This window comes from Schistocerca cancellata, chromosome 9, assembly GCF_023864275.1.
Source record: "Schistocerca cancellata isolate TAMUIC-IGC-003103 chromosome 9, iqSchCanc2.1, whole genome shotgun sequence".
Classification (NCBI taxonomy): Eukaryota; Metazoa; Arthropoda; class Insecta; order Orthoptera; family Acrididae; genus Schistocerca; species Schistocerca cancellata.
Genome location: NC_064634.1, coordinates 263,435,644 through 263,460,191, shown reverse-complemented (window position 1 = coordinate 263,460,191; position 24,548 = coordinate 263,435,644).

Genomic DNA, 24,548 nt, shown 5'->3' with positions numbered 1-24,548 from the left:
ATATAAGAGCTATGTCGCAGTTAACACCTTCTTGGAATTTTCAGGAACTTGCAGCTTGTTAATGAAAACATAATTACATTTTGCTCTTTTATCACTAGAAATGACAATGGTCTTGTAGTCGTAATGATATCAGTGAATTTGACGAATGCTGAATTACCACTTACATTTTTGCTTCAGTAATATAAGATGTAGAGTGTTGCATGACTGACATTAATTGGAGTCTAAAAAGATTTTCTGTTCTAAGAGCGTCTATACAATAATGAGCTGTTTTGGTGGTCACCATACTTATTCCTGAACTTAATGTACCTGAGATATATAGTAGTTACCATTATGGCCGGACGGATGAATTTATGTAAAGTAAGTCAACTGGAGCCAAGTCTTTTCATCTGTGTTTCGAAATAATAGAGAAACGTATTGAGATTGACATTTGATATCAGATTGATGATTAACTGCTTATTTGTTTAAGCAGCTAGTTAGCTCTTACTCACAGGTCTTACACTCGATTCATACCCAGGTTATAACCATTTCTATTGTATATTTTAGACAAGGATTTTGAACAAGGCAGACGTTCATGGAATTGTGTTTTTCAGGACGATTCATTATAGAAATATGGTGGATGAAAGTAGTTATCTAATTCCTTTGTAAATTTGTTTCTTGTATTTTGGACACTCATTGGAGATGATCTTGGCTAAGACGTACACACCAATCTTAATTGAAGTAATGATACTGGATGACTTTGTACAATTCGCTGTGCCACTAAGTTGAGTGTCAGACCATGTCTCAGGTTATGAAAGGTGGACGAATGCAAACGCTACTCGTTATGGCAGTTCTACAGCTATGATTGTAACTCTTCAATTTCTACGTTGTCAGCGAAGGATTTGATAACATACTTACATTTAGCTCTGTGGATTGTCAGTGGACAAACTGAAGGCAAAGAACTATGCTCACTGAACCTGCCCAGAAATGTATTCATGCTGCCACGTTGGTGCAACTCAGGTCTGTGTATGCTGGACTGTCTGGCAGTTTACTTGGTCTGGAAAGGATGAAAGCTGACCCGCTGTGTAGTGGACCATGTAACACTCTGCTACTGCGCCAATGCCCATTGGCGATGATCACGTGCCTATTACAATCGTAGTTATCGATGTCATGGTGTTAACATCGGCAAAAGCATGAGTCGTCGATTGCGTAGGCCCTTCGTTAAGAGTATTGGGTGCAATGTACATGTTCAGGCACACTTGTACTCTGTGAGGCAGTAAAGTCTGATGTTAGTTCCTCCACATTTCGCCACCTGTCATGTTTAACAGCCTGAACAGTCTACGACATCCTACATCTGTAATGAATGGTGACCGCCCAACCCCAAGACGTCTCGACGTCGTAGCATCTTGGTTTCGCCACGTGTTGAAGACACTCACCACAAAACTCCATGAACACCCGACAAATCGTGCAGTTTCCGAAATTCTCATGCCGAGCCTCCGGGCCATCACAGTCAGCCCTCGGTCAAACTCGGGTAGATCGCGCACCTTCCTCATTCTACCGACGGACAGCACGTTCACTGACACTACATGCACCGTGGGTGTTTCTGACTTCGCCAGGTGTTGCTGCTATCGCGTGGAGGGATTTACTTCGGTAGTGGGTCAGTGGTCGTAATGTTCCGGCTAGTCAGTATATACACCACAAGCGAGAGTTTAGAAGATGGACCGTGTAATATGGAGGCAAATCGGCTACTGGCTGGAACAAAACGGACTGATCAATTCACAAATTTCGCTGAATGAGCATCTACAACAAGACGTTGAATGCAATAGAACCCGACTTTGATGGTCGGAGTATATTATATTCTATGGACCGTAAATCGACTGTAAACTGCAATGCATAGCACTTATAAATCAAGTAGTAACGAAGTGTGAGAATAACATTAACTTGATAAGAGCAGTAGCAGGCGTAACATATAGATTGTTATACATGCATGCCCCACCCATGCAACACAGGTATTCAAGCATAAAATTCCTTATGAAGAGTGATCAGATTTCAAAGTACGGTGTGTTATCTCTTATGTGGAAACTTTCTGTAACATGTTACTCGTCCAGTTATTTTCTGCGTAAGAATCTGCCTCAACTGGCAAAGGTATATGGAGAGACATTCGATTACTCATCCCTACGCTGTGACTGCTCACGTCTGAAAGAAGTTATACGAGTATATCGTCGTTGAACATGAGGGGCGATCTGAACTGTCGGTTTCTTTACCTACTTCAAATTTAAGCTTTGCTCGAGCTCCGAGTCAAATATCCAAAGCCGAGGTTTACACAGACCGCTCAGAGCACCCGGTGAGAACAGGATGTCTTTTGGGATGACTATGCGTAGGTTTGATGAAAACATAAGCTTCCAAGGGGAATGAAGATAAAGACGGTAGAGTTTACGGCGATCTTGAAAGCTGTCAAGTACTACTAAGCGGCGCCGAAGAGAAACACTGCCTTCCAGTCACCATCATTCCAATCTCTGTCTTCCTTTACAGCTTTTACGCTTTACAGCCCTCTCTAGTACCATGGCAGTTATTCCCTGATATCGTAACAGATTCCTACCATCCTGTCCCCTCTTATTGTCAGTGTTTTCCGTATATTCCTTTGCTCGCCCATTCTGCGGAGAACCTCGTCATTCTTTACCTTGTCAGACCACCTAATTTTCAACATTCGTCCATAGCACCACATCTCAAATGCTTCGATTGTCCTCCGTTTTCGTTTTCCCCCAGTCTGTGTTTCACTACCATATAATGATGTGCTCCGAACGGTATATTCTTAGAAATACATCCTCAAGGCCCGTTTTTCATACTTCTAGACTCTCGGCCAGGAATGCCCTTCATGTCAGTTCTAGTCGGCTCTTTATGTCCTTGCTGGGTCCATTACGGGTTCTTTTGCTGCTTAGGTAGCAGAAATCCTTAACTTCGTCAATTCGTGATACTCAGTTCTGGTGTTACGTTTCTCGCTGTTCTCCTTTCTGCTATTTCCCATCACTTTCGTCTCTCTTCGATTTACTCTCAATCCATATTCTGTATTCGTTGAAGCGTTCATTCCATTCTTCTATACCTTCCACTGAGGATAACAATATCATCAGCGAATCTTTTCACTGATATCCTTTTACTTGGAAAATTAATCCTACTGTAGAACCTTTCTTTTCTTTCTGTCACTTTTTCTTTCGTGTATATGGACTAAGGAGTAGGGGTGAAAGGCTACATCCTATATTACAACTTTTTTAATCCAATCTCTTCGTTCTTAATCTTCTAGTCTGATTGTCCCCTCTTGGTTCTCGTACATATTGTATATTACGTGTTTTTCCTATACCTTAGACCTATTTTTCCCGGACTTCCGAACATCTTGCACCATTTGACATTGTTACGCTTTTTCCAGATCGACAGATCATATGAATGTGTCCCGAATTTTCTTTAGTCACACTTCCATGATCCATAGCGACTTCAGAACTACCTCTCTGGTGCCTCTACCTTCCCTAAAGCCAAAATGATCTTCATCTGACAGAGCCTGTTTTCTTTCCCATTCTTCTGTACATTTTTATTGTCAGCAACAGAGATGCATGACCTGTTAATCTGACTGTGCGATAATTCTGGCACTGGCCGGCTCTTGTTATTTTCGGAACTCTGTAGGTGATGTTCTTCCAAAAATTTAATGGTATGTCGCCAGTCTCACACATTCTACAAAGCAACGTCAAGAGCCGTTTTGTTACCACTTCCACCAACGACTTTAGTAATTCTGATGGAATGCTGAAACGTCCCCTTAGAAAAATTGTACTGGACTGTGCTTAAACTGACACACAATATTTCTAGCGCAACGCAATCTGACTTTCAGAAATCCCTACAAAAGAATGGCCCTGACTAACATTAACCTATACCTTTCACAAATCACTTACCTCACCAAAAATCTTCGTTACTCGAACTACTGCAATACAGCGAGAGCCACTACTGCCAGCTTAATAATCATAATATATATAGCAGTTCATAATATCCAGGATTACAAATTTCAAAACTCCGCCATCTCTCTCCCCACATCCACCACTGCTGTGCGGCTCACCTCCAACTGCGCAACGCTACGCGCAGTTAACATCCAGCTGCCCAACACTACAATAGCCAACAACAATGCAAACCAGCCACAGACTGCACACAGCACAGCCAGTGATTTTCATACAGAGCACTACGTAATGTTGCCAATAAGAAAACATAAACAGCCTACTTACAATGCTATCACTCCCTTCTGCCTTATTCGGTCTCAGATTGTCCAAAGTTCTTTTAAATTCTGATTCAAGTATTGGATCTCCTGTTTCTTCTTCCATCACGTGATCAGACAAGTCCTGTTGCTAATAGAAGCCTCCAATGTACTATTTACCCTATCGATTCTCTCCTGTGCATTTACCATTGCAACTCCCATTTCGCTCTTAATGTTACTATCCTTATATTTAAGTTGGCAAAGGTTGTTGTGTGCTGCGTCAGTCCTTACGACAATCATTCCTTTTTCGATTTCTTCACAAATTTTTCCTGCAGCCATTTCGCCTTAGCTACGCTGCACTTACTATTTATTTCATTGTTAACTGACATGTGTTTCTGTATTCCGGAATTTCGCTGAACATTCTTATGCTTCCTTCTTTTGTAGACCAAAGTAGGTATTTCTTCTGTTACCCACTGTTTCTCACAGTTACCTTCCTTGTACCTATGTTTTTCTTTCCAACTTCTGTTACTGCCGTTTGTAGAGATGTCCCTTCTTCAGTTTAACTGTCTACTGAGCTTTTCATTATCGCTATAGTTACAGCCACAGAGCACTTCAAACGTATCTCTTAAGTCTTGAGTACTTCCATATTCCACTTCTTTGAGCACTGATTCTAGTCTCCCAGACCTCAGTCTACTCTTCAACATTACTAAATTGCGATCTCAGTCTACATCTGCTCCTGTGCACACCTTACAATCCAATATTTGAAATCAGACCCTCTGGCTAAATGCGTACATCTCCAATGCTTATTCTACTTTCATATAGACAAGATACGACCAAGCTGACCACACCCTACCCACGTGTGAAAAATTAAGCGAGCCCTAGTACTTCACTAATTACAAGCCTGTTACACAAAAAATAAGTACTTAAATAAACTATAGGGCCCCTAAGACTCTACTAAAATGACAAAAATAATTAAACCCCCTTTTTTAAGAAATCACGATACTCAGCGCTCAGTTTTCCCAAAGGCTTTCATCACACTCCCACAAGGACCTTAAAATAATAGAAGTAATAAATTACTTCCTAAACCGGTGAAACCCCTGCGGCGACACGATACCAAAACACTGCCAATAAGTTACTCAACTTTAGTCTGGATCGGGAGATCCCCAAAATCGCGTGTTACCTGCCAACACCTAGGCCTCGTGCGATGACGGGAAAGCCGCTGAAGCAGAAAGAAAACGCGTCCCTGCCCGTCATCAGCAGAACAGCAACGCGACAACCGTGGCCGATACGAAGCTGTCGACATATACCAAACAACAAACAGCAAACAAGTTTGGTAGGAATTACCATACACAACAAAACTTAAACTGGCCATTAAAGATTATTTTCAAGGAAACCTACTATTTAAACTTCAGTGTAACAGCGCCCCGCACATAAACATTGCACGTTAACCTTCTAGGAATAACAAGAAACAATGTCACAAAAGTATTTGTTGTTGTATAAGTTGTTGTATAAGTCTACCGCAGCCTCTTAGAGACTAAGAGACACTGTAATTTGGATACGCACAAAATGGCAGATGGATCGTTAAAATGTACACCTATAACTCGAACGGTTCTTCGGCACGGAGTAAGAGAGCATGCAAATACAAACACGCAGACACCCATGATCCACACGTCCCTACCTTTATGAAGAACGCACACAACTTCAGTTACAGGCCAAATCGAGTAACTCGATCCAGGAAAGGCCATGAGGTCTACAACAAACAGAAATTAAGTATCAAATAGTCAATGATAACAAACAATGATTTCAAGTTTAAGATTAAAATTGCAGTATACTAGCTTGGTGCTTACACAAAAAACACCGGACTGGACTTCCGGCCGTAGTGGCCGTGCGGTTCTAGGCGCTACAGTCCGGAGCCGAGCGACCGCTACGGTCGCAGGTTCGAATCCTGCCTCGGACATGGATGTGTGTGATGTCCTTAGGTTAGTTAGGTTTAATTAGTTCTAAGGTCTAGGCGACTGATGACCTCAGAAGTGAAGTCGCATAGTGCTCAGAGCCATTTGAACCATTTGAACACCGGACTGACAAACACACCCCAAAATGGGTCACTGAAAGGCCTAAACGAACCGGGTTCGTGGACAGCACACCCCGGAGCAGAATTAACAGTTCTTAAGTGCAGCACTTATTGAACAGTCTTCATATATAATTTAAGATAAATGCCAAGAAGGCCAACAGCTTCAGGAATCCACCAGGTAGGCGCCGGATAATACTGCCCTCCTGTTCGTAGTTGCTAGCAAGTTGTCCAGTATATTTCGGCGCATTTAGCACACCACAACTGATTGATGCACATCATAAGCAGGTTGCACGCGACGAGAGCCGTTCCTTGCCCGCTAAACTTGCCGGTAGCAACGGTCAGCGCCGCAGGGAAGCACGGGACCCAAAAGCCCAACAGTCCACAGTTTCAACTCTCTGCAATCGCAACGACGCCGAGTACTCAGTCACATCCGTCCAGCTGTGTGACCCACACACCACTCTCTACCATACGGCCACAAGGGAAACACATAACCAAGCAAAGATGATTCGACGAGGGTCAGAATCGTTGGAACGCGCGGATAAGTGGCGCCAATAGGATCACGTGCCCTCACAGAAGCCGAGACGTCTCATACATACTTCCCAGAAATGTTACTAATGTGATTTCTCATAGAATATTGATAGTGGAAAATCTCCGTAAAAGGATTTGAAATCAGCAAAAATCACTCAGTGAGAATCACTCATTATACCTATTTCAACGTTAAAAAGAAAAAAAAAATCAGATTTAGTTTACTAGTTTTATACGTTTCAGAGATTCGTTTTTTGATATAGAACGAAATCCTACCACACAATATGTATTTAGACCCTCACTGTGGTCACGATATCACGTAGGTAATGCGAACCGGGGCGACCTTGAATAAAATTTAATCTTTACCCAATTTATTTATTTGCAGATGTTTACATCTTGCACGTTTCTTAGATGTGACGTGTAAACGGATGTGATCTCCCACAGTACATTTTCCTGTGTGTGTGACCCAACATTGGTCAATAACGTCCTGAAATATGCTATTCAACTGACAACTTCTTCTTAGGGTCTATGTTCCATAATTAAGAGCTTTAACCATTACGATCAGAATCGATGTATGTGAAGCGGGAAATACTGGTGTCACCAACCTTTAAAATACGCATGTTACTCGGTATTTTATTTAGGGACACATGTAGCGCTCTTGCCGTTAATGATCTTCATTCATTTACTCACGCTGTGTCCGCAGCGCAACAACTACTTTCAAAGAGTACACAACTATTCCTATTACGTATGAAAAACTCAACTATTAGAAGCTCCCTTTTAAATTACAGTTTTATTAGCTTCTTCCTTTCATCTATACGTTGACGGGTATCTTTTCTTAGTGAAACTTTGGTCCTTACTCCAAGTTTCGTAGTAATGGAGCAGAAGTAGTGAAGCACTCAGAGCTATCAGTGGAGGAAACTCCCTAAGTTCAACGCCTGAATTTCCCCGTGCATTTTTCTGCGGAAAAAAGATGTTACGGTAAAAGGAAGTGGCGTGGCAGTTACTTCGGCGCGTTACATGTTCCGTTGTGCGAGAAATAATCCGAAACTTTTTATAACTACGAAGAAGAGACTCCAGTCCGAATGCAAATTTGCATGTGATGAATATGAAACAGAGGAGGAGTACAACGCTGATGTTGTCGCTGCCCACCACCGTTGCTAATGCTAACGCTCTGAGGCAGAGGAACGTAGGTTCATTTTGTACGGACATTCAATTTTTTCGAGCTTTTGTCCGAACACTCACCAATGAAATAACCGTGTAATATCATGTTATAGGTGGGGGGCACTAAACCAGGAACCGATTAGCACGGTTTAAAAAAAAAATTCTTAACGGAACTGCGGTAGGGTAGAAACCATGAAAATAGGGTGCCAATCTCACAAAAACATTTGCGTTTATCGAAAAACCAGCTTTCAGATCCCGTACCACACAAAAAGTACATATCTCAGACAGTGCCAGAGCTGACATTTTGAAACGAGACGAGAATAATGTCGCTTTTCTAAATTCGGTGAATAATGAATGCGAGACGTGGTCTTACCTTCGCGTCTCTAATATGAGAGAACGTCTTTGCTATCCACCTATGTCTTTCCGATATAAAATGATGTTTGAATTTTAATTCAACAAATTTGGAGGAATGCATTTGTCCCTTTACTTTGTGGGAGCTGGAGCAAGCATTGTTTGTAGCCCACACTACAGAACCAACGCCGCAAAGTGTACACTAAGAAGCATTGAAGCAGCACATTAACAGCATTTCTCATCTTTTTAACCGTATTTGATCATGAAGCCAAAGAAGGACCAAACTAAACTCGATAGTTATCTAAATCTGTTTCTCGCCAGCTGTATTCGGAAGCCTAGAAAAAAATGGTTCAAATGGCTCTGAGCACTATGGGACTTAACTTCTGAGGTCACCAGTCCTCTAGAACTACTTAAACCTAACTAAGGACATCACACACATCCATGCCCGAGGCAGGATTCGAAACTGCGACCGTAGCGGTCGCGCAGTTCCAGACTGTAGCGCCTAGAACCGCTCGGCCACTCCGGCCGGTGGGAAGACTAGAGCACCAAATTAAATGGCATTTAGTACCGCCACTTGAAGACCCTGCAGAGCACTGCACGACGCTGGTTCAAGGAACTTACCTCAACATTCAATAACCTCAACTTACAGAAATCGTCAGTATAGGTGGACTTTGTAAACAGACAGTACTTAATAGGTGTAACATTTTTTTAAATAAAAGGTCACATGATAGATCATGGTGGTTTAACGTCTTTGACAGGTGAACGATTGAGTATTTTGTGGCCGCCTACCGTTTCAAGTTGGCTATTATTTTTCATATTAGTACTGACAAGAGACCAGAGTTCCTCAAACGAGCGTTTTAAGTACTACATGTTTTGCTATGGGGAAAGACTGTATATTATCATTAGCAAGCAGTCTTGCCAGATACTGTCTGGTTATGGACAATAGTTCATGTTCTCGTTTCAATCTATCGGCCACTTCATTTCAGATACAAATAACGTTGATGAGATGGGAGATTTAAGCTGAAGACACAGCATTTTAGTTGTGCCTTGAGAAAACTGAGTGTGCTAACCGAATCCGCCACGCCTTTAATGTTCCGTCATTATGACTGGGAGACACTGCAAAAGAATTTGTCACCATTTGACAAATCATCAGAACTATCGTTTAATACGGTATAGTCCTGCACCTACACTTGATAACCGCCTGAATCCGGTTACGAAGTGAATCCATAAAATTGTGCAGTTATGTCGCATGCAGGTTAAGCCACTCTCTGAGAATTTGATCGCGCAATATCACGAAATTTCGGGCACATTGATGTCGGCGTTCCAGCATTTACAACAGATTTTCTGTGGGACGGAACCGAGATATACGTAATAAACTGAGTGTGTGTTCAGAAAACCGCCTAGCTTACCAGATGGCTCAAGACTCCTCTTAAGCCACAATATTGATGGTGATCCCAGTGAGGACACCAGGTCAACAAAGGATGCTGTGAAGCCGGCCGGAGTGGCCGAGCGGTTCTAGGCGCTACAGTCTGGAACCGCGTGACAGCTACGATCGCAGGTTCGAATCCCGCCTCGGGCATGGATGTGTGTGATGTCCTTAGGTTCGTTAGGTTTAAATAGTTCTAAGTCCTAGGCGACTGATGACCTCGGAAGTTAAGTCCCATAGTGCTCAGAACCATTTGAACCATTTTTTTGATGCTGTGGAACTGTTCTCCCATCCTCATACCATCCAACACACCCACAAATAAACAAATAAAAATATAAAATAAATATAGTTAAAAATAAAGTAATATAGTTTAGAAAACCAGTCATATGTTCTTCCCGACAGCTGTTGTCGTCGTTATGTGACTGTTTGTGCAATGGCCTCTTGCGAAGTAACCGATTCAAAATGATCATGGCACGACGTAATCTTCGCAATGTTCTCTCACTAACAGGAGGTGATGGATTTTCATTCACTGCCTAGTGCAACTCCAGTAGGGTTTGGAAGCGATTTGATTCACAAGCAATGAAGTGCGTTTCAGACAGGATCTTTTTTTGACCATAATTCTGACATCGTGTTTCGTGGCCACGTGAGCTACACCACTGCTTATAGACCTGTTCAACAGTCCGCGGCGAAACACCGCGAAACCACAGGCACGGCCAGACACGATTGCCCGTTTCTGTCACCCTGTCACGTCCTTGCAGTCATCCTTGTTTTCGTAAAATGTCATCTTGAAACATAAATGTCTCACCTATCGTTACTGCCTTACACTCACACGGAGATATTGTATGTGCTGCACAGTGGGGTGATTTTATGTATACATATACACACATCAAAAAATGTTTTGCGTCACGCCGTTTCCAAGAACTCCTGAAGACAGACGTTGACTGTGGATATTGTATCACGAACACAGTCCCTTTCACTGTTCAGAGATGTCACTAAACCCGTCCAAAGATGTAAATAACCATGCATGAGCAGCGCCTACTAGGCGGAGGGGGTCCGACAGCCGATCAGTTCCAGTCATTCCACCTGGAAGGAGGTACGCGGCTCTGTAGTTCTACCATGCCTAGACGGTCAATACCGCGGTTCGATCGCGTCCGCATTGTTACTTTGTGCCAGGAAGGGCTCTCAACAAGGCAAGTGTCCAGGCGTCTCGGAGTGAACCAAAGCAATGTTGTTCGGAAACGAAGGAGATACAGAGAGACCGGAACTGTCGATGACATACCTCGCTCAGGCCGCCCAAGGGCTACTACTGCAGTGGATGACCGCTACCTACGGATTATGGCTAGGCGGAACCCTGACAGCAAGGCTACTATGTTGAATAATGCTTTCCGTGCTGCCACAGGACTTCGTGTTACGACTCAAACTGTCCTCCTATAGTGGGCAATGGGCTGCATGGGCTGCATGGTGCGCAACTTCACTCCCGACGTCCATGGCGAGCTTCATCTTTGCAACCACGATACCATGCAGCGTGGTACAGATGGGCCCTACAACATGCCCAATGGATCGCTCAGGATTGGCATCACGTTCTCTTCAACGAAGAGTGCCGCATAAGAGTTCAACCAGACAATCGTCGGAGACGTGTTTGAAGGCAACCCGGTCAGACTGAATGCCTTAGACACACTGTCCAGCGAGTGCAGCAAGGTGGGGTTCCCTGCTGTTTTGGGGTTGCAGTATGTGGGGCCAACGTACGCCGATGGTGGTCATGGAAGGGGCCGTAAACGCTATGCGATCCGTGAATGTCATCCTCCGACCGATGGTGCAACCATATCGGTAGCATATTGGCGAGGCATTCGTCTTCTTGGACAACATTTCGCACCCCCCACGAACACATCTTGTGAATGACTTACTTCTGGATAACGACATCGCTCGATTAGAGTGGCTAGCATGTTCTCCAGACATGAATCCTATCGAACGTGTCTGGGATAGATTGAAAAGGGCTGTTTATGGACGATGTGACCCACTAACCACTCTGAGATATCTACGCCGAATCGCCGTTGACGAGTGGGACAATTTGTACTAACAGTGGCTTGATGAACTCCACACACACAGGGTAGCATGTCACAACAAATACAGGCATGAACCAATGCAAGAGGTGTTACTGCATACTAGAGGTACCCGTGTGTACAGCAATCTGGACCTCCGCCTCTGAAGGTCTCGCTGTATGGTAGTACAACATGGAATGTGTGGTTTTCATGAGCAATAAAAAGGGCAAAAATGATTATGTTGATCTCTATTTTTCTTGTTTTCGTCCAGTCTGCTTATTTGACGAGAAACTTAGGTGGCTTCACCTAAGAGATATTAAAATATGTTTAAAAGCCTTAACCATTTTAAAGTGAGTTAATGTGAGAACCAGGGATGCAAACAGATCTTGTATCATCCTATTTCGTTCGATCGCGAAAGGACTGCGGCTACTAAATCTATGCATCAGCAAGAATATCTTATGTAAGGCTACGACGTTGGGATCACAGATTTACTAGATCACAGATTTACTACAGAACTTTGTACACCTTTAGTACGCCATTAAAACTGCATAATGTAAAAGGATAAAGTTGCACTACTCCGGCAGTTCCAAGAAAATCGCAAGAGAAGTTTTACATGTCTATGATGTGGCTTATGTGTCTGCGCGTAGGTGCTGGACGTTAGCGTCTATAGGGGTCAAGAGGACCCAGCACGGTATGGCAGCGTGTTCAGTCAGAGGGATAAGTGCCCTTTGTAAAAAAAAAAAAAAAAAAAAAAAAAAAAAAAAAAAAAAAAAACACTTAGAGAATAAATCAACGATGAACTTGGGAGTGTGTAATGGGGCGTCCACCCCGTAGAAACGCAAAGAACCAAATGAGATTAAACAAGAAGTGTTTAGCGTTCGTGCTTCACAAGACGAACGTATATGAGGCGACGGTCCGAGATCCGCTGCACCTTAAGTATTAATCTTTTTTTCCATCACTCATAATATTATTTAGTTTACATGAGATTTGAGAGGTAATATAATGAAAAAAACGACCTGCATTTGCCTGAAGTTTTAATTTATGTTTTCCCTGTCTGCATGACAAATAAACTACTGGCAGTTAAAATTGCTACACCAAGAAGAAATACAGATGATCAATAGGTCTTCATTGCAAAAATATATTATACAAGAACTGACATGTGATTATATTTTCACGCAATTTTGGTGCATAGATCCTGAGAAATCAGTCCCCAGAACAACCACCTCTGGCCGTAATAACGACCTTTATACTCCTGGGCATTGAGTGAAACAGAGCTCGGACGACGTGTACAGGTGCAGCTGCCCATGCAGCTTCAACACGATACCACAGTTCATCAAGAGTAGTGACTGGCGTATTGTGACGAGCCGGTTGCTCGGCCACCATTGACTAGACGTTTTCAATTGGTTAGAGATCTGGAGAATGGGCTGGCCAGGGCAGCAGTCAAACATTTTCTGTATCCAGAAAGACCCGTACAGGACCTGCAACACGCGGTCGTGCTTTATTCTGTGAAATGTAGGGTTTCGCAGTGATCGAATGAAGGGTAGATCCAAGGGTCGTATCATGTCTGAAATGTAACTTACACTGTTCAAAGTGCCGTCAATGCGAACAAGAGGTGACCGAGACCTATAACCAATGGCACCCCATAACGTCACGCCGGGTGATACGCCAGTATGTCGATGACCAATACACGCTTCCAATGTGTGTTCACCGCGATGTCGCCAAACACGGATGCGACCATCATGATGCTGTAAACAGAACCTGGATTCATACGAAAAAAAATAACGTTTTGCCATTCGTGCACCCAGGTTCGTCGTTGGGTACACCATTGCAGGCGCTCCTGTCTTTGATGTAGCGTCAAGGGTAAGCGCAGCCATTGTGTCCGAGCTGATAGTCCGTGCTGCTGCAAACGTCATCGAACTGTTCGTGCAGATGCTTGTTGTCTTGCAAACGTCCCCATCTGTTGACTCAGGGATCGAGACGCGGCAGCACGATCCGTTAGCCATGCGGATAAGATGCCTGTCATCTCGACTGCTAGTGATACGAGGCCGTTGGGATCCAGCACGGCGTTCCGTATTACCTTCCTGAAACCACCGATTCCATATTCTTCTAACAGTCATTGGATCTGGACCAACGCGAGCAGCAATGTCGCGATACGATAAACAGCAATCGCGATAGGCTACAATCCGACCTTTATCAGAGTCGGAAACGTGATGGTACGCATTTCTCCTCCTTACACGAGGCATCACAACAACGTTTCACCAGGCAACGCTGGTCAACTGCTGCTTCATCATCATCATCATCATCATCATCATCATCATTTAAGACTGATTATGCCTTTCAGCGTTCAGTCTGGAGCATAGCCCCCCTTATACAGTTCCTCCATGATCCCCTATTCAGTGCGAACATTGGTGCCTCTTCTGATGTTAAACCTATTACTTAAAAATCATTCTTAACCGAATCCAGGTACCTTCTCCTCGGTCTGCCCCGACTCCGCCTACCCTCTACTGCTTAATCCATGAGTCTGTTGGGTAACCTTGCATCTACCATGCGTGTTACACGACCCCACCATCTAAGCCTGTTCGCCCTGACTGCTACATCTATAGAGTTCATTCCCAGTTTTTCTTTGATTTCCTCATTGTGGGCACCCTCCTGCCATTGTTCCCATCTACTAGTACCTGTAATCATCCTAGCTACTTTCATATCCGTAAGCTCAACCTTGTTGATAAGGTAACCTGAGTCCACCCAGCTTTCGCTCCCATACAACAAAGTTGGTCGAAAGATTGAACGGTGCACAGATAACTTAGTCTTGGTACTGACTTCCTTCTTGCAGAAGAGAGTAGATCGTAGCTGAGCGCTCACTGCATTAGCTTTGCTACACCTCGCTTCCAGTTCTTTCACTATGTTGCCATCCTGTGAGAATATGCATCCTAAGTACTTGAAACCGTCCACTTGTTCTAATTTTGTTCCTCCTATTTGGCACTCAATCCATTTATATTTCTTTCCCACTGACATTACTTTCGTTTTGGAGATGCTAATCTTCATACCATAGTCCTTACATTTCTGATCTAGCTCTGAAATATAACTTTGCAAACTTTCAATCGAATCTGCCATCACAACTAAGTCATCCGCATATGCAAGACTGCTTATTTTGTGTTCACATATCTTAATCTCACCCAGCCAGTCTATTGTTTTCAACATATGATCCATAACTAATATGAACAACAGTGGAGACAGGTTGCAGCCTTGTCTTACCCCTGAAACTACTCTGAACCATGAACTCAATTTACCGTCAACTCTAACTGCTGCCTGACTATCCATGTAAAGACCTTTAATTGCTTGCAAAAGTTCGCCTCCTATTCCATAATCTTGTAGAACAGACAATAACTTCCTCCTAGGACCCCGGTCATATGCCTTTTCTAGATCTATAAAGCATAGATACAATTCCCTGTTCCACTCAAAACACTTCTCCATTATTTGCCGTAAGCTAAAGATCTGGTCCTGACAACGTGTAAGAGGCCTAAACCCACACTGATTTTCATCCAGTTGGTCCTCAACTAATACCCGCACTTTCCTTTCAACAATACCTGCGAAGATTTTACCCACAACGCTGATTAAAGAGATACCTCTGTAGTTGTTACAATCTTTTCTGTTTCCATGTTTAAAGATTGGTGTGATTACTGCTTTTGTCCAGTCTGATGCAACCTGTCCCGACTCCCAGACCATTTCAATTATCCTGTGTAGCCATTTAAGACCTGACATTCCACTGTATTTGATGAGTTCCGACTTAATTTCATCCACCCCAGCCGCTTTATTGCACTGCAATCTATTGACCATTTTTTCCACTTCCTCAAATGTGATCCTATTTCCATCATCATTCCTATCCCATTCTACCTCGAAATCTGAAACATTACTGATCGCATTTTCACCTACATTGAGCAACTCTTCAAAATATATCCCCTCCATCTGCCCAAGGCATCCACAGGATTCACCAGCAGTTTTCCTGACCTTTCCAAAATACTTGTCATTTCCTTCTTACCTCCCTTTCGAAGACTGCTAATCACACTCCAGAATGGTTTTCCAGCAGCTTGACCCATAGTCGCCAACCTGTTTCCAAAGTCTTCCCACGATTTCCTCTTCGATGCTGCAATTATCTGTTTGGCTTTGTTTCTTTCTTCAACATAACTTTCTCTGTCTACCTGGGTTCTGGCATGTAGACATTTTTGATACGCCTTGTTTTTCCTTTAACAGGCTGCCTTGACTGTATCTTTCTACCAAGCTGTTTGCTTCATCCTACTTTTACACACTACTGTTCCAAGACATTCTTTAGCCACTTCTAGTACTGTGTCCCTGTACCTTGTCCATTCCTTTTCCAATGACTGTAATTGACTACATTCAACTAACTGGTACCTTTCTGAGATCGCTGTTATGTACTTGTGCCTGATTTCCTTATCCTGAAGTTTCTCCACTCTTATCCTCCTACATATGGACCTGACCTCCTGCACTTTCGGCCTCACAATCCCAATTTCACTGCAGATTAAATAATGATCAGTGTCATCAAAGAATACCCTGAATACACGTGTGTCCCTCACAGCCTTCCTGAATTCCTGATCTGTTATTGTATATTCAATGACAGATCTGGTTCCCCTGCCTTCCCAAGTATACCGGTGAATGTTCTTATGTTTAAAAAAGGAGTTTGTGATTACTAAGCCCATACTGGCACAGAAAACCAAGAGTTGTTTCCCGTTCCTGTTGGCCTCCATATCCTCTCCAAATTTACCCATAACCTTTTCATACCCTTCTGTTCGATTTCCAATCCTGGCGTTAAAATCACCCATGAGCAGAACACTGTCCTTGTCCCTTACTCTAACAACTACATCACTGAGTGCCTCATAAAAACTATCCATCTTATCTTGATCTGTCCCTTCACAATGCGAATATACTGACACAATCCTAATTTTCTTGCTAGACACTGTCAAATCTATCCACATCAGTCGTTCGTTTACATACCTTATTGCAACTGCGCTGGGTTCCATTTCTTTCCTGATGTAAGGCCCTACACCCCATTGTGCTATTCCTGCTTTGACTCCTGACAGGTAGACCTTGTATTCTCCCACTTCCTCTTCTTTCTCACCCCTTACCCGAATGTCACTAACAGCTAAAACGTCCAGCCCCATCTTACTTGCAGCCTCTGCCAGCTCTACCTTCTTCCCAGAGTAGCCCCCATTGATATTAATAGCTCCCCATCTCATTACCATTTGTTTGTCAAGTCGTATCTTAGGAGTCCCTGGTTTTTCAGTTAGAGGTGGGACTCCGTCACCTCCAAAGGTCCGAATCATTTTGCTCTGATATATTTAAAGTACCAGGGAAGCAGGTTGTTAGCCTTACTTGCCCCGAGTCCCATTGGGTTTTACCCCTAACGGCTGAGGGACTAACCGGTGGATTTGGTAGTCTTTGCCGTATGAGCACAAAGGTGACCACGACTCAGAATATGTCCGAGATGCCCAGCCTTATTCCAAAGTAACTGGTATCCCGACTGTCGGGACCAGTTACTTGGCCACTCATACGTTGCCCGTGGTTCATGAACTAGGACATGACTACAGGAACCCACACTTATATTTTTTTCATGGACTACTATTGGGGGACAAAGCTTGATCCCCCCTTGTATGAATGGTAGGTAGTGCGGATGATGATGATGATGCTTGGTTTGTGGGGCGCTCAACTGCGTGGTTATCAGCGCCCGTACAATTATCCAACCTTTGCTCAGTCCAATTTCGCCACTTTCCTGGATGATGATGAAATGATGAGGACAACACAAACACCCAGTCATCTCGAGGCAGGTGAAAATCCCTGACCCCGCCGGGAATCGAACCCGGGACCCCGGGCTCGGGAAGCGAGAACGCTACCGCGAGACCACGAGCGGCGGACGATAGGTAGTGCGTTTTCATTCCCCAACCGACGAAAATACACTGCTGCTTGTGTATGAGAAATCGGAAGGAAACATTCCTCGTGTCAGCACGTTGTAGGTGTCGCCACCGGCGCCAACCTTGTGAGAATGCTGTGAAAAGTTAATCATTTGCATATCAGGGCATCTTCTTCCTGTCGGTTAAATTTCGCGTCTGTACCACGTCATCTACGTGGTGTAGCAATTTTAATGGCCAGTAATGTACCATCTTGCAAGGCGTGATGTCAAGAGAACATTCGACGAGTAAATGTACGTTATTCTTGCAATCTGGCACATTGTGACTTACTATATCGGAAATGGAAACGCCCCTGTGGCTAGGGCCACCCGTTTGATAGACCGTTCGCCTGGTGCAAGTTCTTCGAGTTGACGCAAGTTCGGCGACTTGCGTCTCGATGGGGATGAAATGATGATGATAAGGACAACATAACACCCAGTCCCCGAGAGGAGAATATCTCTGACCCAGTCGAGAATCGAACCCGGGCCCTTAAGTATGGCTTCCCTTCCCACTGACCACTTTCTTTTCCTTTTTTTCCTTTTTTTTGATTTTGTTCGATGTAGTTCGTTGCGTTTGGTCTTCAAGTTGATTGTTGATGCCTTGACTCAGTTTTTTTTTTTTTTTTATTACAGAGGGCACACAGCCCTCTGACCGGACACGCTGAGCTGCCTTGCCGGCAGCACTCAGCTGCCAGGGGCGGACACTTCCTATATTACTGATTGTGAGTAACTTCATTCGCCTCACTATTTATCGAGGTTCGACTTGGGCTTTCTAAGTCTGTCCTTTGTCCTTGTAAATTTAATTACAATTAGTAAAGAGTCAAATAACTCACGAAATTCGCTACAACTTCTTGAAAATGCTGGTATTTTTTTCATTATATTACCTCTCAAATGTCATAAATTAAATTAATTGACCAGTATTGAAAAATATAGCTAAAAAATCAATGTTAACTAGATTTAAAACGTCGCTTCGACCATCACCCCTCTTGCAACGTCCGAACGCTAACCATTTGACCACAATGACTTCTTACAGCTGGCCTCTTCGCACAGATATATCAGATATGTGATAGATGCGTAAAATATCTCTTGCTATTTTCTCGAAATTGTCACAGTAGTGCTCCTTACTACTTGCACGTTATATTTTTTTCATGGACTACTATTGGGGGACAAAGCTTGATCCCCCCTTGTATGAATGGTAGGTAGTGCGTTGTCATTCCCCAACCGACGAAAATACTCTTCCATACGACATGCTTATAACGTCAACTCATTCCCTCAGTTGATGGTGTTCCATTTCGTTGCCCAAACCAGGCTCGACCGCGTTTTTCTAAATCATAGAAAAGCAACGGTGTCTTAAACGACCTAGGCCAAGTTGAACGTCACAAACCTACCTCTGGCAGACATGAATGTCTTACTAGAGGATTGGAATGAATGTCACCTTTGCTACTATTTAAAGATCCCAGAGTATAAGTGTTTTACGAACTCTACATGATCGCCGTAATTTTAAGGCAACTTATGCTGATGGTTCCAAATAATCAGGGACTCTGCTGCGTCCGTAGCTCGTGGTCTTGCGGTAGCGTTCTCGCTTCCCGTGCCCGGGTTCGATTCCCGGCGGGGTCAGGGATTTTCTCTGCCTCGTGATGACTGGGTGTTGTGTGATGTCCTTAGGTTAGTTAGGTTTAAGTAGTTCTAAGTTCTATGGGACTGATGACCATAGATGTTAAGTCCCATAGTGCTCAGAGCCAGTTGAACCATTTGAACCCATAGTGCTCAGAGCCATTTGAATTTTGGACTCTGCTGCACAGCAATCTTCCCAGACGGTGTGTTCTCCGGGTTAGTCTGCCGAATCAGTTTACAGTCCTCGATGCAGAGTTTTTCGCCCCCCCTCCCCCCCCAAAGAGCAGTGGTGCTTCTTGCTACGTATATCTCGTGGAAATACTATGTAGATAGTACCAGAGATGGACTATAGCTCGCATGAGAAGTATTATGAGTCTTTCTTCCTGCGAAACATTCGCGACTGGAAGAGACAAGGGTTGAAGTGACAGTGGTTAACCTAAATGTGATTTCCGGAGTACACATGCAGATGTAGTCACTCTGAACCACTTCATTCTCGAGATAGCTGACAGTGTTCTATGGACTCTATATCGTGGAAAAATTGCCAAATACACGTCAATTAATATCCGCACAAGTGGTTCACATGCACCGTTTCCTGTGTCATATCTTGTGTTCTTATCAATTTCTTGGTAATTTTCACCAAATTAGACACCATCACTCAGTCATTTACTTGCGGGAATTGACCTCTAGCCTTGAGTACGAAAACATGAGTCACCTGTTTGAAAGAGTCTGTTCTGGAAATTAAAGAGTGGCAGTTATTGACCATATGAAATAAAATCATCATAACTTCTGAAAGGTTTGCTTTAGGACATTCAAACTGCACTGTTGGCCGCGGGGCGTCATGGGAATTAGTATTCGCATGCGTGGTTTCGTTTAGCGATGAAGCCTATTTTCATTTGCATGGGTTCATCGATAATCAAAATTGTCTCATTTGGGGGACTGAGAATGCACATTTCGCGATGGAGAAGTCTATTCACCGTGAATGGGTGATTGTATTAGTGTGCATTGCACCATCACGGAATAATCGGTGCCATATACCCTGATGGCACGGTGACTACCGAACGGTACGCTACCAATTAGCCAAAGTGTCCCTGATATCATGCAAGACGGAGCTAGAGCCCATCGAAGCAGGAGAGTGTTTGCTGTGCTCGAGGAGCAGTTTCGGGAATGCATTCCGACTCTGGGCTATCCAGAGGCAATTGGTATGGACCTCTATTGGCCGCCATATTCTCCGGATCTAAACACATGCGACTCTAATGTGGTGCTATGTTAAAGACAAGGTGTACAGCAATAACTTCAAAACCACTGCTGAGCTGAGAACAGCCATTCAGGAGGTCATCGACGGCATCGATATTCCGATAGTTCACAGTCATGCCGAATTCCACTACTCGTCTGCGCCACATCATGACCAATGATGGCAGGCGTATCAAATATCTGAAGTGACGTTTACATGTTGAATAAAGTGTCTACACACCACAGATGTGACAGATTTACGTTTTTTTCATGTACTTCAAAATTGTAACGTTGCATATGGCTCTTGGATGAAGAACAACATATTCACCGTTGACTGGAGGTAAGCCTTACACGTTGCGAGGAGGCTCATATAAATGTGAGGGGTCCCTAATTTCCGCTTGGAAGTTGGGGTAACAGCACGATGGGCCGGAAATTTGATGCCCGTGTGTTGTTCGACGGAAGGCGGCACAACCCCGTAACTAGCGTTGCATCGCACCACTTCGCACTAGCTCCGCAAGCAATAAACTTCCTGTCTCCATTACTTTCTGGTCCTGCTGTGGAGATGAGCCTAGAAACTAGGTGAGCACGATAATGTGGCGAGACCTATCTAGAATATTACGAGGGCCAGTTTTTCCTAATTATCCTTAAAAAGGTTCAAATGTGTGTGAAATCCTATGGTACTTCATAAGTCCCTACTCTTACACACTACTTAACCTAAATTATCTTAAGGACAAACACACACACCCATGCCCGAGGGAGGACTCGAATCTCGGCCGGGACCAGCCGCACAGTCCATGACTGCAGCGCCTGAGACCTCTCGGCTAATCCCGCGCTGCAATTATCCTTAAATCTCTTAAGCTTTACTCTGAGGCAGTGACTGTGTTGAAAGTAGGTAGTTACCGGTAATATCATGTCAGGAAATTCCAAAAACAGCTTAAATTTTAAGTGTTTTCTCTACCTATGATAGCATTTTGTCCATCCTTAGCAACTGTAGTTGTAGACATAAGCCAAAACGTTATGACTATTATCGGCCGCGCGGTCGCATATTGCCTGGTGGCATTGCGGGGACGTGACTCGGTACGGAAAGTATATAAGTGGATCACGGAGGGGAATCATTCTAGAAACGGCACGGTTCGCAAGTGAGTGAATCTACTGGCCTAAGTAACTTTGACAAAGATGATAGTGTAATTTTCCAAAGCCTGCGAACGAGTATCTCGAAAATGGCTACTGTAGTGAGCATCTGTGTGAAGTGGTAGGGCGACAGTGAAACTACCATTAGGTGATAACTGGTTAGATGTCCACGTCTCTTCACAGAACGTGTGAACTGGAGGCTTGCCTGCTCTGTATAGCATGACAGGTGACGATCCGTGGCGTCTCTGCCAAGGTAGCACAATGCTTGTTCACACGTAAGTGTTTCGAGCGCACCGTTCATCGTACATTGTTTTACGTGGGACTCCATAGCAGACGACCCCAATGACATCGTCGACTGCAGTGGCTACGCGATCTTCGAGATTGGACCGTGGATCAGTGGAAACATATCACCTCGTCGGATGAATTGCGCTTTTGCTACGCTACTTCGGTGGTCGCCTCTACAAACACCATTACCCACGCGAAGGCGGTTCGAAATGTGCACCGCATCCAGGACGCAGGCTGGTGGAAGCAATATTTTGCTATGGAAGACAGTCTGTGGCGCTCGCGTGGGACCTGCGGTAGTAATCGGTGACACACTGATAGCTGTGAGACACATTTCCTCCTTTAATGCTTGTTATCTCTCCCGCCGGCGAATGCCACCTTCCAGCATAATAATGTCTGTGGCTTCAGGCCAGAACCTTGCTACAGTGGTTTGAAGAGCATGATAGTGTACTCATGACCATGCCTGGCAACGTAATTCACTTGATGTGAATCCAATGGAACTCATTTTGGTCGCTATCAGACTCCATCACCTCGTACACTAAACGGTGGCCAGCTGTTCGTGGATATTACATGATTTGTGCTTGGACATATAGTGCGAAATCCCTCCACAAACCTATCAATAAACAGTCGAATCCGTGATATGCAGAGTCGGTGACGTTTTGCGATTCAAAGTGTGCCATCGACTTATGAAGCAGGTGGTAATAATGTCTTGACTCGTCAGTGTTTATAACCAAATGATAAGCAAAAATAAATTTTGTTTCTTTGTGAGTTTCGGGACTTAGTGCCCTTCTTCATGAGATTATACCTATCCCATAACTTGCGAATGTCACACTGAATAATAATGCGATAGGTATAACCTACTGAAGAAAGGCACTAAGTGGCCGAAACTGGTAAAGAAATTAAATTTCTTTTATGCAACTGCGTGTTCCTTATTTCGCTATATACTGATAATCCGCCCGCCCTTCGAGTTCTTGTGATATTTCCATAGAAACTTCAATCCCCTAACACATTTCTTTAGGAGCCAAACATATATTTTCATAGATTAAGTGTTAAAAGTGGTGCGAAAAGTGGCAGTTCACCCTAAATAACGAAAAGTGTGAGGTCATTCACATGAGTGCTAAAAGGAACTCCTTGAACCTCGGTTACACGATAAATCATTCTGCTCTAAAAGCCGTAAATTCAACTAAATACCCAGGTATTACAATTACGAACAACTTAAATTGGAAGGAACACAGAAAATTTTGTGGGGAAGGCTAATCAAAGATTGCGTTTTATTGGCAGGACACTTAGAAAACGTAACAGACTTACTAAGGAGACTGCCTGCACTATAATTGTCCGTCCTCTTTTAGAATACTGCTGCGCGGTGTGGGATCCTTACCAGATAGGACTGACGGAATACCTCGAAAAAGTTCAGAGAAAGGCAGAACGTTTTGTATTATCGCGAAATATGGGAGAGAGTGTCACAGAAATGATACAGGATTTGGGCTGGACATCATTAAAAGAAAGGTGTTTTTGGTTGCGACGGAATCTTCTCACGAAACTCCAATCACCAACTTTTTCCTCCGAATGCGAAAATATTTTGTTGGCACCGACCTACATAGGGAGGAACGATCACTACGATAAAATAAGGGAAATCAGAGCTCGTACGAAAAGTTAAAGATATCCATTCTTTCCGCGCGCTATACGAAATTGGAATAATAGAGAATAGTGAAGGTGGTTCGATGAACCCTCTGCCAGACACTTAAATGTCATTTGCAGAGAATCTACGTAAATGTAGATGTAGATGTAGATGTAGATGTAGATGAAAGTAATCGGAAGATCAAAACGTTTTTCATAATGGTTTAGACAAGGTAATGGGATGATATGAAAAGCCTCAGTTGACCCTAAGTAAAACGAATTGTGAGTTCTACAAATATTAGTTTACTAGACAAATCACAAACATTTAATAGAGGTTCACCTAAATACCTAGGGATAACATTTACAAACAATTTCAACTGTAACGACCGCATAGAAAATGCTTAGTCGACGGAAGGACTGCGTTTAATAAGCCGAACACTTAGAAGATATAATAAATGCATTATGACTATCTACAGCCGGCCTTTGTGGCCGAGAGGTTCTAGGCGCTTCAGTCTGGAACCGCGCGACCGCTACGGTCGCAGATTCGAATCCCGCCTTAGGCATGGATGGGTGTGATGTCCTTAGGTTAGTTAGGTTTAAGTAGTTCTAAGTTCTATGGGACTGATGACCTCAGATGTTAAGTGCTGTAGCGTTGAGAGCCATTTGAACTATCTACACTGCGACTGTGGGTCGTCTTCAGGAGGCCTGTTGCACAGTTGGCATCCATCCCAAATAAGATTATCAGCAAACATCGAAAAAGTACAAAGTAGTGCAGCTCGTTTCGTATTACTGCGTAATAGGAAAATGGAAATGATCGTATGGCTTCACTGGCCGGGAGTTCCCAGGCGGCCAGGAAGTTCGGCCGCCATATGCAGGTCTTATTGAGTGCGACGCCACATTGGGCGGCTTGAGCGTCGACAGATAGGGATGAAATAATGATG